Source organism: Anopheles bellator, chromosome 2 (genome assembly GCF_943735745.2).
Source record: "Anopheles bellator chromosome 2, idAnoBellAS_SP24_06.2, whole genome shotgun sequence".
Lineage (NCBI taxonomy): Eukaryota > Metazoa > Arthropoda > Insecta > Diptera > Culicidae > Anopheles > Anopheles bellator.
This window is the reverse complement of record NC_071286.1, coordinates 40,174,979-40,187,647: the sequence shown is the minus strand read 5'-3', so window position 1 is coordinate 40,187,647 and position 12,669 is coordinate 40,174,979. Positions and strand designations below refer to the sequence as shown.

General features: G+C 47.6%; 1 protein-coding gene across 5 annotated transcripts in view; it reads right to left on the bottom strand.

The window, feature by feature from the left end:
• LOC131211695 (mpv17-like protein) overlaps window positions 1-12,669 on the bottom strand; it is a 125,004-nt gene that overhangs the window by 71,667 nt on the left and 40,668 nt on the right. For all 5 annotated transcript variants that reach the window (XR_009156909.1, XM_058205275.1, XM_058205273.1 and 2 more), the window contains one exon: window positions 301-363. The gene's annotated coding sequence lies outside the window, so the exon portion shown is untranslated. The remainder of the gene's footprint in view (window positions 1-300; window positions 364-12,669) is intronic.

Below are 12,669 nucleotides of genomic sequence, written 5' to 3'. Positions count from 1 at the left end.
ATGCATTTGGCGGCAGTTTGAGGCTCAGATTGGAATGGGCGATAAAGTGTAATAAATTACATTCGCACAGCACCCAGCACCGCGAAGCGGAAGATGCGCGCAACGATAAGATTCGCTCGAGAGAGTGACAGCCCCGGCAAGCTTGGCCACCATCGCTTGGCTGGCATCGAAAACATACAATTTACACTTTCGAAAAATATGTGCTCAATTTGTAGGAGATTTGAAACCACACCATCAGATTTGTTATGGATTTATGTGAGTTTAGCTACAGTAACCATGAGAAAAATGTGTCAAACATACCTCTTTGTTCGTGCCCTGTGGTACCTGGTGGCTGGTCTGGTCGATCCCTGGCGGAAGTGTTATCTGAAAATTAACCAGAATGTGGGTACTGTACAAATGTCGTCAAATCCTTAAGTACGAGGGCATTTTTCTATCTTTATCATATAGAACTACAAAAAAAACTTTTTTTGTAACTGATTTAACACGTCAGCAAAGAATTATTCAAGAGCAGAACACTGAATTGGACGTTTGCAAAAATCTTCTCAACTGTTACTTTTGTTATTCGGGTTTTAGTGGGTTTGTTGATCTATTGCTTATGTATTATTTTTTGCTCAGTTTCGATTTACTAGTTGGGTGATTTATAGTTTATGATAAAGTTCTTGGTTCTTGGTTGCTTTGAGATATTGAATTATATTTTTCATACACTCTGAGTTACTGTAGAAAGCCATTGGCAGGTGGTTTGGTTTCTTGTGTATTTTCGATAGTGCAAATGGCCGCCAATAGGGCATACCGTCATTTATTTTCAATCAAACCAGATTCCTCAAGCACCCAAAGCTACTCTTAAGACCCAGAGGTTTGTGTCGGATGGACCAAAAGTAAAATTTCAAAAGTTCATACCTTAAAACGCAAAAAGCTCTAAACGCAAGAATTAGCGACTATTCACGGACAAATCCAGGATCAATTGAAGAGATGCAAAACTCAAATCTCATGTGCTTGTTGCTGGCCAACGTGGACAAACGGAAATGGATGTAATCCAGCCTACACTATTGGAGCATTTGAACAATCCCGTTATGAAAAGTACACATGTCATATGAATTCCATTACCTTGCGAGTCATTTGGATTTCGATGATGTTTTTGTTAAGGACCTTTCGAGGCTGAGGCTCAATACTTTATTTGAGAGTTGCCTTGAACCAAAACCTATCGCAAAACATACACAAAACAGCAAAAAATTACGCAGCTATGGTTTTTTAAATAATAGGAAACTAAATCCTTCTGGATCTAACGACCTCGCTGCTTTACACTCGAATAGTTGTTAAACTGTTTATTCCGAGTTCCTTAACTGATACCAGTAAACTCAATAAGTTAACTTAGAGTATTCAACTCCACTTAAGTTTATGATCTCTAGCTTAGGGTACTGAATGGAGGGGTACGTGATTCGTTTGTTTGTTTTAACTAAAAAGTAAACAATTGAAACGCTTTCAACTGTTTGTCGCATTAAAGGAAAACTGCAGCTTTTTCCTCATCCCCATTTCTGCTCTAACCTTTCCCAAGCTGCGCGCTATTAGCGTTTGCTTTTGATTAAATCATTCCATAAACCTGCGGACATCAAACGGTTTCGAAGAAAGTGCAGTTCCGTCAACCGTCGGGAGTAATAAAACCGTCGGCATTATAGTTTCGCCAGCTGGGGCTATCCCATCGGAAAATCGATATTAATCAGCGAGCGTTGATTAGGTGGCCGGTTCAAAGGCTCCCAACGCACCTCCCCAACGAGCGGCTTCTGCTTCCGGGACGCCGGAAGTGTACCGCCGCAGATCAAAGGCGCGTTCGTTGTGTGTTCCGGCGGCCGCATAGCATAGCATAGCGATTTCCCGGCACCAAAAATCGGTACGCCGAACCGGCAAGCGCCGGCAAGTATGAAGACATTTCAAAGCGAACGCAGCGATTTGATAGAACGAACTGCCAGATAAAAAAAATAAATAAAACGAACGTCAATAAAGCATCACCTTCTGGGCCGGGGTTCTCGGTGGTCGGTTATGCTGCCACGGCCCCACTCACTTCGCTACCGGCGACTCGCCTCGGCACGCGGTGCTCGGAGCGGTCGTTTCATCTTTGTCGGCCGCCGGTCCACAAGAAGGCGACATTGAAGCGGGCGAGCGAGAAGTCCGACGGGAAAGACGGGAGCACCCAGCGGGGCGAAAAAGGGTCAAAAAGTGAGAATTGTTTGTTTCAAATTAAAAGCCATTTGATTTAATTAAACAGTGTTTGAATTTCGTTCCCATTTCGCTTTCGCCGAACTTCTTCACCGAACTGCCGACATTCGTCTTCAACCGGGCCCGAGACACGCTAAAGATCCGTAACCTTCGCACCGGGCTTCCGAGGTCGTTTTTCACGGCGCACATTTTGCTCGCCCGTCCGCAGCAGGTGCCAGTGACGACGACGACAATTTGCCCGGGATGAAGCCAACCGAAAATCTAATTTGGAAATAATCTCCCGACATCGATCGCTTCGCCGGGCGAGCGCCACGCGGTGGACGGTGGGAGCCTTTTTCTATTTTGGCCCCAAAACGGCCCGTCTTTGAATTTCATTCCGCGTTATCACTCGGTGCGGCTTCCCCGATTGGTTTGAAATCAAGTGGGATCAATATTTGTGCCTATTTCGGGAGCGACCTCGAGGTGTGCGGGGCGGCGAAAGTCAGGAACCATTATGCACGGCGCGGAATGCGACGAGATAATTTATTCACTCGCGCAACAAAAATAAGCACTGGAGGCCAACCAAAATCTCATAAAATAGGGGATTGAACGTGTAACGATGCCTGATCTTGAATAACTTTAGGGGACCCTGGCTTTGACGGTGGTTTTTTTTTCTTTTTACGGTACTTCTGCATCGCTGTGACAGAAAGTTTAAGGATACTACATCCAACATGCACAGGTTGTTCGATAGGTAATGATATTTTGTTAGAAAACTATATAAAATGCAGTACATACTATACATAACCAACCGAGCTCTCAGAGTGTTACGTTTTGTTTTAGTCTTTACTTTACTCTCAGGCCGGTTTGGTACCCATTCAATAATCTTCCTCGCTGGAATGTACGATGTCTTTTGCTCGGTATTCACCCTCTTCATCATCATAGGCGTTTGACATCTTGTGCACTCTGTATGTTCAAACTCTTAAAACATCCATTTTCCCGTCCTGCTCGAAACCTGTTAACCTTTATGCACCCGAACGGGTCATTCGCAGACGTGCCTTGCATGAGTTGGATGCCTTTTTTCGTCCTTTAGGATTGATCCGTTGAACGAATCTCGCTAGAGCTTATAATCGTGCATCACCTATACTGAACATCAACATGACAATCTATCAGTGCAGAAGTAATATTTATTTCTTTTCCTTCTGACGCTCACTTTTTTATTGTTTCTTTCATTCCGTTGATGGTACGAAACAAATAAATAGAAATAAATAAAACAAGCAGACAGAGTTTGTTACAGGACGATGCACCGTCTCACAAGGCCATTGCAGTTAAGGAGTTATTGGACTAAAACTGAATGTGAGTAGTGAGCACCATCCTGCGTATTCACCTGATCTGTCACCATTTAACTATTTTCTATTTCCTAAGCTCAAATTGACCATGAAAGGATCATTTTATCATGACATTACAGCAATTCAAGCAGCTGTAACACGGATACTTGTGAATATTCCTTCCAACGACTACAAAACACGAATGGAAAATTTAATTGTAAATTTGGAACGTTGCAAACACTGTATTTACTGAAATGGAAACTATTTCGAATAAAAGTAAGTCTCGAATTCCCTAAATCTAGCGTGTTTTACTTAACCTGTAGCCTGTTGTATTGAACAACCTGGCACAGTCTTTACGCCCAGTTTTGTGCTTTATGCTCTGTGGCACAGTCTCTATGCTCTACAAGCGTTCATTACTCGATAATCCTGTTCTTCTCGAATTTCTAGCTCAAAAAACACGAGGCGTCATTGTTCACGAGGCGGAGTGCTGATGAAATTGTCGAGCTGACATCGATTTCCCTGCGCCATCGCCAATTCCCAGAGATCAAATTCGCCAAATGATCCGATTATTTCCGTCCCACGTCCGCATCCTCGGTCCCAGTCTCTCTCTCACTGCGCGCCTTGTTACCAATTCCCCTCATGGGCCGCCTTTACATTCACGTCCTAGCGGAAGACGGGAAAAAATTGACTTTACTAAATTTGAATACAGATGATGGTACGTCGGATGCCGAATTTGCCTGCGCCAACTTTTCGGGCCAGGCACTACCGGGCTCCCGGCCACCGGCATCGCCACCGGCCGACTGAGTTTATCACATCGACAGCCGAACCCATTAAGTCTTGCCCAATAAAATCCTTCGCAAGTTACCTTATCTAAGATCTTCATAATTTCCACTTTCTTACCCGCCGTGCGCCCGGTGCCCATTAAACGGGTGCACCGCGCGGCCACGCCACCCGGGGTCTCCTCCTCCGGGACCAGACGAAGCATGAAAATTGGGCCTACTCACGAATAGATGAATCGATGCAGATAGACTCTCCGGCCCATCGGGGGCGCGGGGCGCCTGCATAAGGGGCTGCCCGATGTATGCGCATAATTGACGATATAAACGTTCGGTAATAGTGGCCAGCCAGCAAGCGAAAGATGGGCCCCGTTCGGTTTATGATGGCCGCCATTCTGGTGGCAAGATTTTTCCTCGCTTCGCTTGCCATTCCCGGACATTTGGTCGGACGAGCTGGGACGAGTTGCTGTGCGGCACAGACACAATGTTTAGTGGTTTTTCCTTTCGCTCGCCAAGTAGCAATTTGAGGCACGACCCAGAAAATGATCGGCCATCATCAGCCCGGGTCCCTCTCTCGGTGTTCTCGGGGAGACGGAAGCAGCCCAAGCAGTCTCATTTTCATCCGCACATAAGTTATGCTTTCAACAGCGAATTGGTGCGTTGGCCAAGCGTAACACCGTAACACGGCCGGGACGGGGCTTCCGTGATGATACGTCCGTCCGTCACCGATTACCGGGGGCCCGGGCCAGAAATAAAACTGCCAAGCCGCACGGCCGCACGCTCGCTGTGTGCTGTAAAATTTGCAATCACCGTACGTGAAATGTGATTCGAGCGGGCAACAGCATAACCGGGCCTGTGAGACGAGACATTTATGACCACCACTTACCATTAAAGGCGCACACTGTACGACCTTTTCCGACAGCGACAGTTGCGAAAGCCGCGGCCGCGAACGATGATGCGCGACTTATGACTCTATCGCACGCCACAGGCCCAGCTCGACGGGTAGTTCTTGGCCGCGGTCGAGTTTTTCGCGACAGTTTCGCGCGCACGTCGGTGAAAAGCATGGGAAACTTCTCGCCCGCTTTCTCGTGCCCAAATCCAATCCAATTACATCGAACTCGGTTCACGGCGCGCGGGAACCACTCGAACGAACGTCGACCAAAAGACGGTGGTCCCAATTCCAATTCCGGCTACACGATACCATCGCACCGGGGCCCAATCCGTTAGACCAACAAACGGGGGCCAATTTTTGGTAGGGCAGATTTCAATTTCCCAGAGCTGCTGAAAAATGCAAATCGTACTATCGTTTTCATCGGGCCGCTGGTTGACCGGCGTTTACTAGTGTGTTCAATAAGTTCGTATGGTCGGTAACAAAGGGGGCTGCTACGAACTTATTTTTTTGTTATTTATATACTCTTTATATAAACGTATGTTAAGTTTCATTTCAATCGATCAATTAAATTTTTTTACAACCCAATTAGTATCAACCTGTTACAGTATTTTTTACAATAAAAAACAAATCAAGTATCGTGAAGTGATTGATTTTTGACTTCTGGAAGGTTTAAAAACAAAACAAATTTATGAACGAATATTGAAAGTATATAAGGACTCTTCTCCTTCAATTGGGGTTAAAGGGGGGGGATTCTACGTTTAAACGTGGTCGTACTAGCCTTCAAAACGAAGCACTCAAAAACGTAAAAAACAGACACAAGACCTGAAAAGTACAGGATATCGTATTGGAAAATCGTCGAATCACTGAGAAAGATTTATTACAAGGCCAAGGCATCTCATTGAGCAGTATGACCAATATTTTTATTGAAGTTCTAGGTTCCTGAAAACTGTTTGCAAAATAGGTGCCGCATTAACTAAAAAAGGGAACAATGCACGAGGTCACAAGAGCTATTTGAAAATGGCAAAAATCCCTGAATTAAAGTTCGAATTGTTGGAGTGTTCACCCGATTGATCAGATTTGGCCACCAGCGACTTCCATCTGTTTTCACCCCCAAAAAGTCATGCGTGAAAAACGTTTTTCATCAAATGATGACTTTATAACAGCTGCGTAAGCGTTTCAGGCGATCAGGCGAGTAATGGCGATTCAGGAATGGCGAAGTGGTCTTCCTAAATACTAAAAAATAAAGTGTATTTAAAACCATAAAAATGTGTTTTTTTATCGACCATTCGAACTTATTGAACAGCTTGGCATTTTCGCACAGCAGTTCGTTGGCGCCTAGTTCGTTCGTAAAAGTGGGATTCGTTAATGAAATGTACATCAATCGGCGGCGGCGATGATTACTTCGCCGAATCGCCTGGCAAACTCATCAGAAAGCAGCTCCGAGAAGGCCTCAGCGTTCTAGGGAATTAGTGTCAAATTAAGAGTTGCTGTCGGAAGGAGTTTCAGTCTGGTTCGGTGTCTCATCATAACTCATCAGATTTAATCCGAGCATCACTCGATTCGATGTCGAGGCGCCCTCGATAAAGCGGCCACCTTACGACGTCAAGCATTGTTTCCATCCCGATTCTAATTGATTTACTTCATCGACCGGGTGGAAAGTGGAACGACGTTAAGCACCCCATAGCCGGGGGACACACTGATTTGCCAGCACTTAATGTCCGAAACGGCGGAGCTGGAGCTCTCCGCTCACGCAACGCGCGCACGCTAATGCTCCCTCGGCACTAGTCGTGGCGCGCATGGTTCGTGTCTTCCGAAAACCGAACCGCAGCCGCAGCAGCAGCAGCAGAGACCCACGCTCGCCCAGCGATAAATCATGCGAGCAGCCCCATCACCCATATATTTATGCAGGGCCCAATTAAAAGAGCCAGCCAAAAATAACAACTCACGATCGCTCTGCGCCGTCGTGAAGCCGCCGAGCGGGAGATTAATTACACGAACCGTGCATAAAGCGCGGGAAGCGGTCAGCGGAATGCGAAGAATCTCTGTCTTACCTTGCTGGCCGCCGCCGCCGGCCACCATTACGAGTGCGCCCTCATCATCATCGTGGTCGTGGTCGGAGCAACATTATCGATGCACGGTTGATTGATTCACGAGACGAGACCACATCTAAATGATAATGTGAATCCGTCTCATTGGCAAGCCTCATCAGCCTCTGGTTGCAGAGCGGCTATCGATCATATCGGGTGGGTTCCAAAGGACGTAACGGCGGCCAATTCTGCCAGCCAGGGAATCTAAGCCTTTTGCGTCAACCCAAGCCCCAGCGTGGAACTGGTCAAAAAACGGTTCGGATTCGGCTGGACTTCGGTGCGTGCTTCGCGGATCGGTTCGTGCGTGCCACGCCGATAGCCTTTTCTCACGATGCAGATGCAGCTGGGACACGTTCTTCACAGCGGGGACGTTCGGTGGTCGGGCAGCACCATTTCTTCGCCATTCGGAACCCCGGGGTGTTCCTCTCGGCAAATTGAGATGACCTTGTCGCCGGGCGATCCGCGCAGCAATAAAACGGCGCGCAGCACACAAACAGCGGCAGCCGTAACGACTTTCCGTGGGGTTGTAAAATTTAGATAGTTTGTAAAACCGCCTTCACGCCGTCCCGGGGACGGCCGAGTACCAGAAGACGCTGCTGCTGTCCGAGCCGAGGGCGGTGTGATTTATAGCGTACAGCGGCGCAGCTATTAGGTCTGCAAATTAATTCGTGCGATTTTCATTCGATATTTGTGACCTAACTACAGCAACAAACCTTATGACTACTTTAATAAAAGTATTGTCCGTCGTTAGCTACTATTTTCTCCCATTTTTCGGGTAATTTCTCGATTCCGTGTCGATAGAACTTCTTGTCTCTAGGAGCGATCCAATCAGAGACCTATTTTTCAATACTTTCATAAGAAGTTAGCCGCACTGCTGCTAAATGGTTACTTTTGCAACGGGAGAAATACTACTCTTTAATCCTATTCTCGTCGTTTTATGGTTAAAGCTTTGCTTCAAATGCATTAATTGTTGTCGATGGGATTGCCTATCAATAATTTCATTAGGTTGTAAAAGCTCACAGTACACCACACCTTTGTGATCCCACCATATGCACAGCATAACCGTTGCAAAGTGAATATTACGCTTTGGTGGCGATGGACCTGGTTTATCAAGTTGTAGCCAGGACGTTTTTGCGTTTAGGATTCTCGCAATAAATTCATTTCAATGCCTTTTTTCTTTGTGGAACCCAATAAGACATTTTTGTAATCATTCTCATGGAACGCAAGCGATGGTAAGATATCGTCTGGCCAACTCCTAAGATTTCTGCAAGCTTATTTTAATGTGAATCCTGCTCGAGCGATGCTGCCAATTCTTCATTATCAACCACGCAAATCATATCTGACACTTTCTCTCAGCAATGGCATTATCTCCACAAACATTCATTAAAATATGATGACTTTCGGTAGCCGTTTCCTTCATTTTGAAGTAATGAAGAAGTACCCGCAAAATACTTTATCAGGAACAAAACTCGACATTTTTAGACGATTAAAAAGGTGTTCTTTACAACAACAAAAATCTATACTGCGTTAGATACGTCATGACAGTAGCTGTCAAACACATATTTCTTTAAAAAAAAATTTGCAGCATTTAGTGAGTAATGCCATCCATTGCAAAACGGCAAGAACTAATTTGCACACCTAATACTAACCGGCCATTTGTCCGCTGGGCTCGAGTTGTCGCCGCCGACAAACACGTGCGCGAGGTCCATTAGCGGAAAGAAAATCGTTGCCAACCGGCCTGGGACCATAGTCGTGGAAGTTAATCTACTGAAACAGGAAAGCCCGGGCCCAGAGGTCCAATGTTTTGCATCCTTCGAGTTTTGAGAAAAGAAAACTAGCGAACCACAGAGTGGCCGCCCGAGAGTTGGCAACCTTTCGGACACTGGATTGCGTTAAATTGGTGCTGGCAAAACTGCGATGTCGGTGCTAGTGACACTTACGGGCATGGTCGAGAAAGTTGCCGCTGTGCCGCCGTTAAAAAGTTTATGACTACCAAAATAAATCATTAGAATGCGGATCCTGGCGGCTTCTCTTCGGCCGCCAAACAATTATGTTCCAGACTCACCCGAGCACCCCGAGCCCGAGTGTTGTCTCTCCTTCAGACCCTCGCAGAAGAGGCAGACAAAGTCACAGTCACCCGCTTTGTGATGCTGATTTTCCGAAAGTCACTGTTGCGTAAAGCATTACGAATACTCTGCTGCTCCGTCCGGGGAATCTGTTTTAGAAATGTTCGTTGTTGCGATAAAATTTCTCTTGCCACAGCACGAGCTGCTCCGGGGACGAGAGGACGTCTTCGACTTGGGATAACAGCGTTGGGCGCGGTTCCCTTCGCTTGGTCTTTTGTTGTGAAATTTTCTACAGACAATCTCCCCGCCGGGTTCTGATACGGGACCGCCCGCCCGCGCTCCAGCATCCGGCCTCGGGATCGCCTCCATTGTGTGCGCCGAGAAACAGGAAGAGCCTGGCCTCGGCACGGCACACGGCTCAACCGCAGAGATACGCCGGCCTGGAGATGCTTGGTTTGGTTTGCGGATTGTTGCGGGAACGTACGTTCATCGGCACAGGCGGCCAGGCGGCTAGGCGGCATGCTGGCACATTCTTTGGCTTTCTCCATTCTTTGCCATATTTCTTAATCGAATCACCCGGCTTCCCTGCCACGCCACGATGCGGTGTGAATGGAAGCACTTGTTAAGAAACTTCTTTTTTATCACCCGGCCCAGGTTGGCTACACTGCCGGGCCGGGCCGGGTCCCGGCGAGTCATAAAGCCAACCGGCGGCCAACAGAAGAAGGCGCTTTTCCGAGCTCCTAAGTGAAGCTGAGAAGGGCATCCTGCTGACTGTGGCCGCTGCGCATTGTGTGACACCCAGGCCAGGGCCAGGCGCTGGTGCACCGGCAGCGAGCATAAATTGAATTTCCGTCCCGCGTCCGACGACGATGACGACGATGATGATAAACGAGACGCTGATGATACGTTACACCGTTCGCCGGTTTTTTAAATATCCTTTCATTCCCGTCGAATAGTTTCAAGAAAAATCGCTACACTTTATGAAGACGAGACGCTAAGCAAAACCTAACACGGTGACGCGGGGCAAGCTCAACAATTAATCATTAAAATTCGAAAAATTTATCATTCTTCCACCGAACCCACGGGGTTGCCAATCTAGCGCGCCGCCGTGCGTCGATAAAGCGAGAATGTAATTCTTCAACATAGAATACCGACTGCAGCGCCGTTTTGCCACATCATCCGTTCACCGGGGCCCAAGAACCCGTCGCACGGGGGAATGACTCGCCCGTATCCTGTGCCACGCTCGGAATCACGCTCCGAAACTTTGATGATTATGTTTATAATTTTCCTTCCTTTCCGTTGGGCCGTTTGCTTTGCATAAATTGAGCACCCGAGCCCGAGCCATTCCGTGAGCCGCGGCACAATTGTACGTAATTATCCCGAAATTGGAAGCCAACCAGCGGAGCCCCAGCCAGGAGGCCCACGTTTCGCCTTGCGCACGTAGGCATTCTTGGGCTCTCCTTTGCCCGAGCCCGTTCGGCTGGGGCCATGTTTCATTTCGGCTGTGCGGTTCTCGCTCTCTCTCGAGCGCTTATCCGAATGGCCATAAATTCTACTCCGACAAGGTTCGGCTCTTTCCGGAATTGTAAGTCAAATGAATATAAATTGCTATAAAATCCATAAATTTATAGCTCGCAGTGGCCACGCGGACAACGATGCCGGTGGTGGCTCTGTGCTCCTGGCCCTGATACCTCGGTCGTCGTCGTCGAGCCATGCAGCTCGATGAATCGGCCGATCGGCCCGGGCTGGATCGGTTCGCTTGGCTGTCTCTCGTTTCGCTTTTTACGACAAGGTCTTCATCTTTACGTGCCGTATCTAAGATCTCCATTATCTTACGAACAGAACGAAAAAGACTTTCACAATCCCGACGCACGTGGTGCAGAACCGTTGCGTCGCGTCTAGCGTCGCGTTTCATCGGTTCAGCGAGCGGCTACCAGCGACGACCGGGACCGGGACCGGGTCAAACGGCACTCGCTATCCATAAAACATGACAACACTTTCTTCGATGCATCAACGCGATAACGTACTCGGCGCTAGTGATCGTCCGGCGCGCCGTTTCTAGTTCCAGTTCCCCGTCAAACCGTACGGCGGCAGCCCGACGAACGGCGACGAGTCGAAAAAGGCAAACCTTTAGAAGCCATTAAAGCCACTGATAAGTCGCGGGTCTGATAATTAAACATAATTTACGACCAAACATCCAGCACGTCCTGCGCTCGTTAGGGAGCTGCGGGAAATGAAACGGCAAATGATTGCCGCTTTCCGAGCAATAACTTAATTACCTCTCGAGCACCATCTCGAGGAGCGCCATCGGGAACAAAACGTTGGGTTCGTGCGCCGTTCGTCGCCGGTGAACTTTTCGTCGAAACGTCTTAGCTCACCGCACCACGTTCGCCATAAAATCCCACGCGAACGCCACAGTCCGACCGAGCGCCGGAAACATCGTAAACATAATTAAAAGTATAAAACTCAACCCAGATATGAATCATCCCGGGGTAGAAGATCCTGGGTTCTCCGCTCTCCGAGAGATTCGAAGTTTATGGGGCTAGAGATTGGGTCGCTTTTTTGCCCAATTCTAAATCGATGCTATACTCCGGACAGCTCAGACGATAAACCTAACGACCCGACCAGTGGCCAGACCCTTTGGAAAACTTTTTCCTATCACGCTTTTAGTTACTAACATTGAGCGCCAACTTTAAACTACTTGATACAGTTAGCTGAATTACTTACTACAGGTTGGATGGGCGATATTTAGCGAAAGTGTAGATTTCCGAGCAGATATTTATCAATTACAGTTTATGTTGGTGCAGATCTTCTGCCAGGAAGTGTCTACGTGAACGCTGCCCCAGTGCAAGAAAAGCGCAGGGCACCTCCTCCTGTTTGCAGGTAAAGGTCTCACCATCATTACCTTTATTACTGGGTCATATCTTAACAAAGTTATTACGCACGATTATATTTTATTGCACCAGTGCACCGGTGCACGGCCGAAGAAATCATACCCTGCGCATCTTCCGAACTCGCAGCGTTCGATTCGATCGCATTGATGGATCACTCTCGAGGCAGCTGAGCAGAACCATCCGGAGTAATATGGCCCCACTGGGGCTCGGCTTTAACAAAAAAAAAAAAAAACGATGGACAACGAAACCCCCGAGGCCGAGGTCGAGTTGGGACTTGAGTCGGCGGAAATGCTGGCCTCCAAACCGAACCCAATTGACCTGAACGACGGGCCGGGCCGCAGCGGCATGAGATAAAAATATAATTTATGGGTAATTTGAATAAATTATTTTACTCTATTCTCGGTTTTCAATCCCCAACTTTACTTCGCCGGCGATGGTA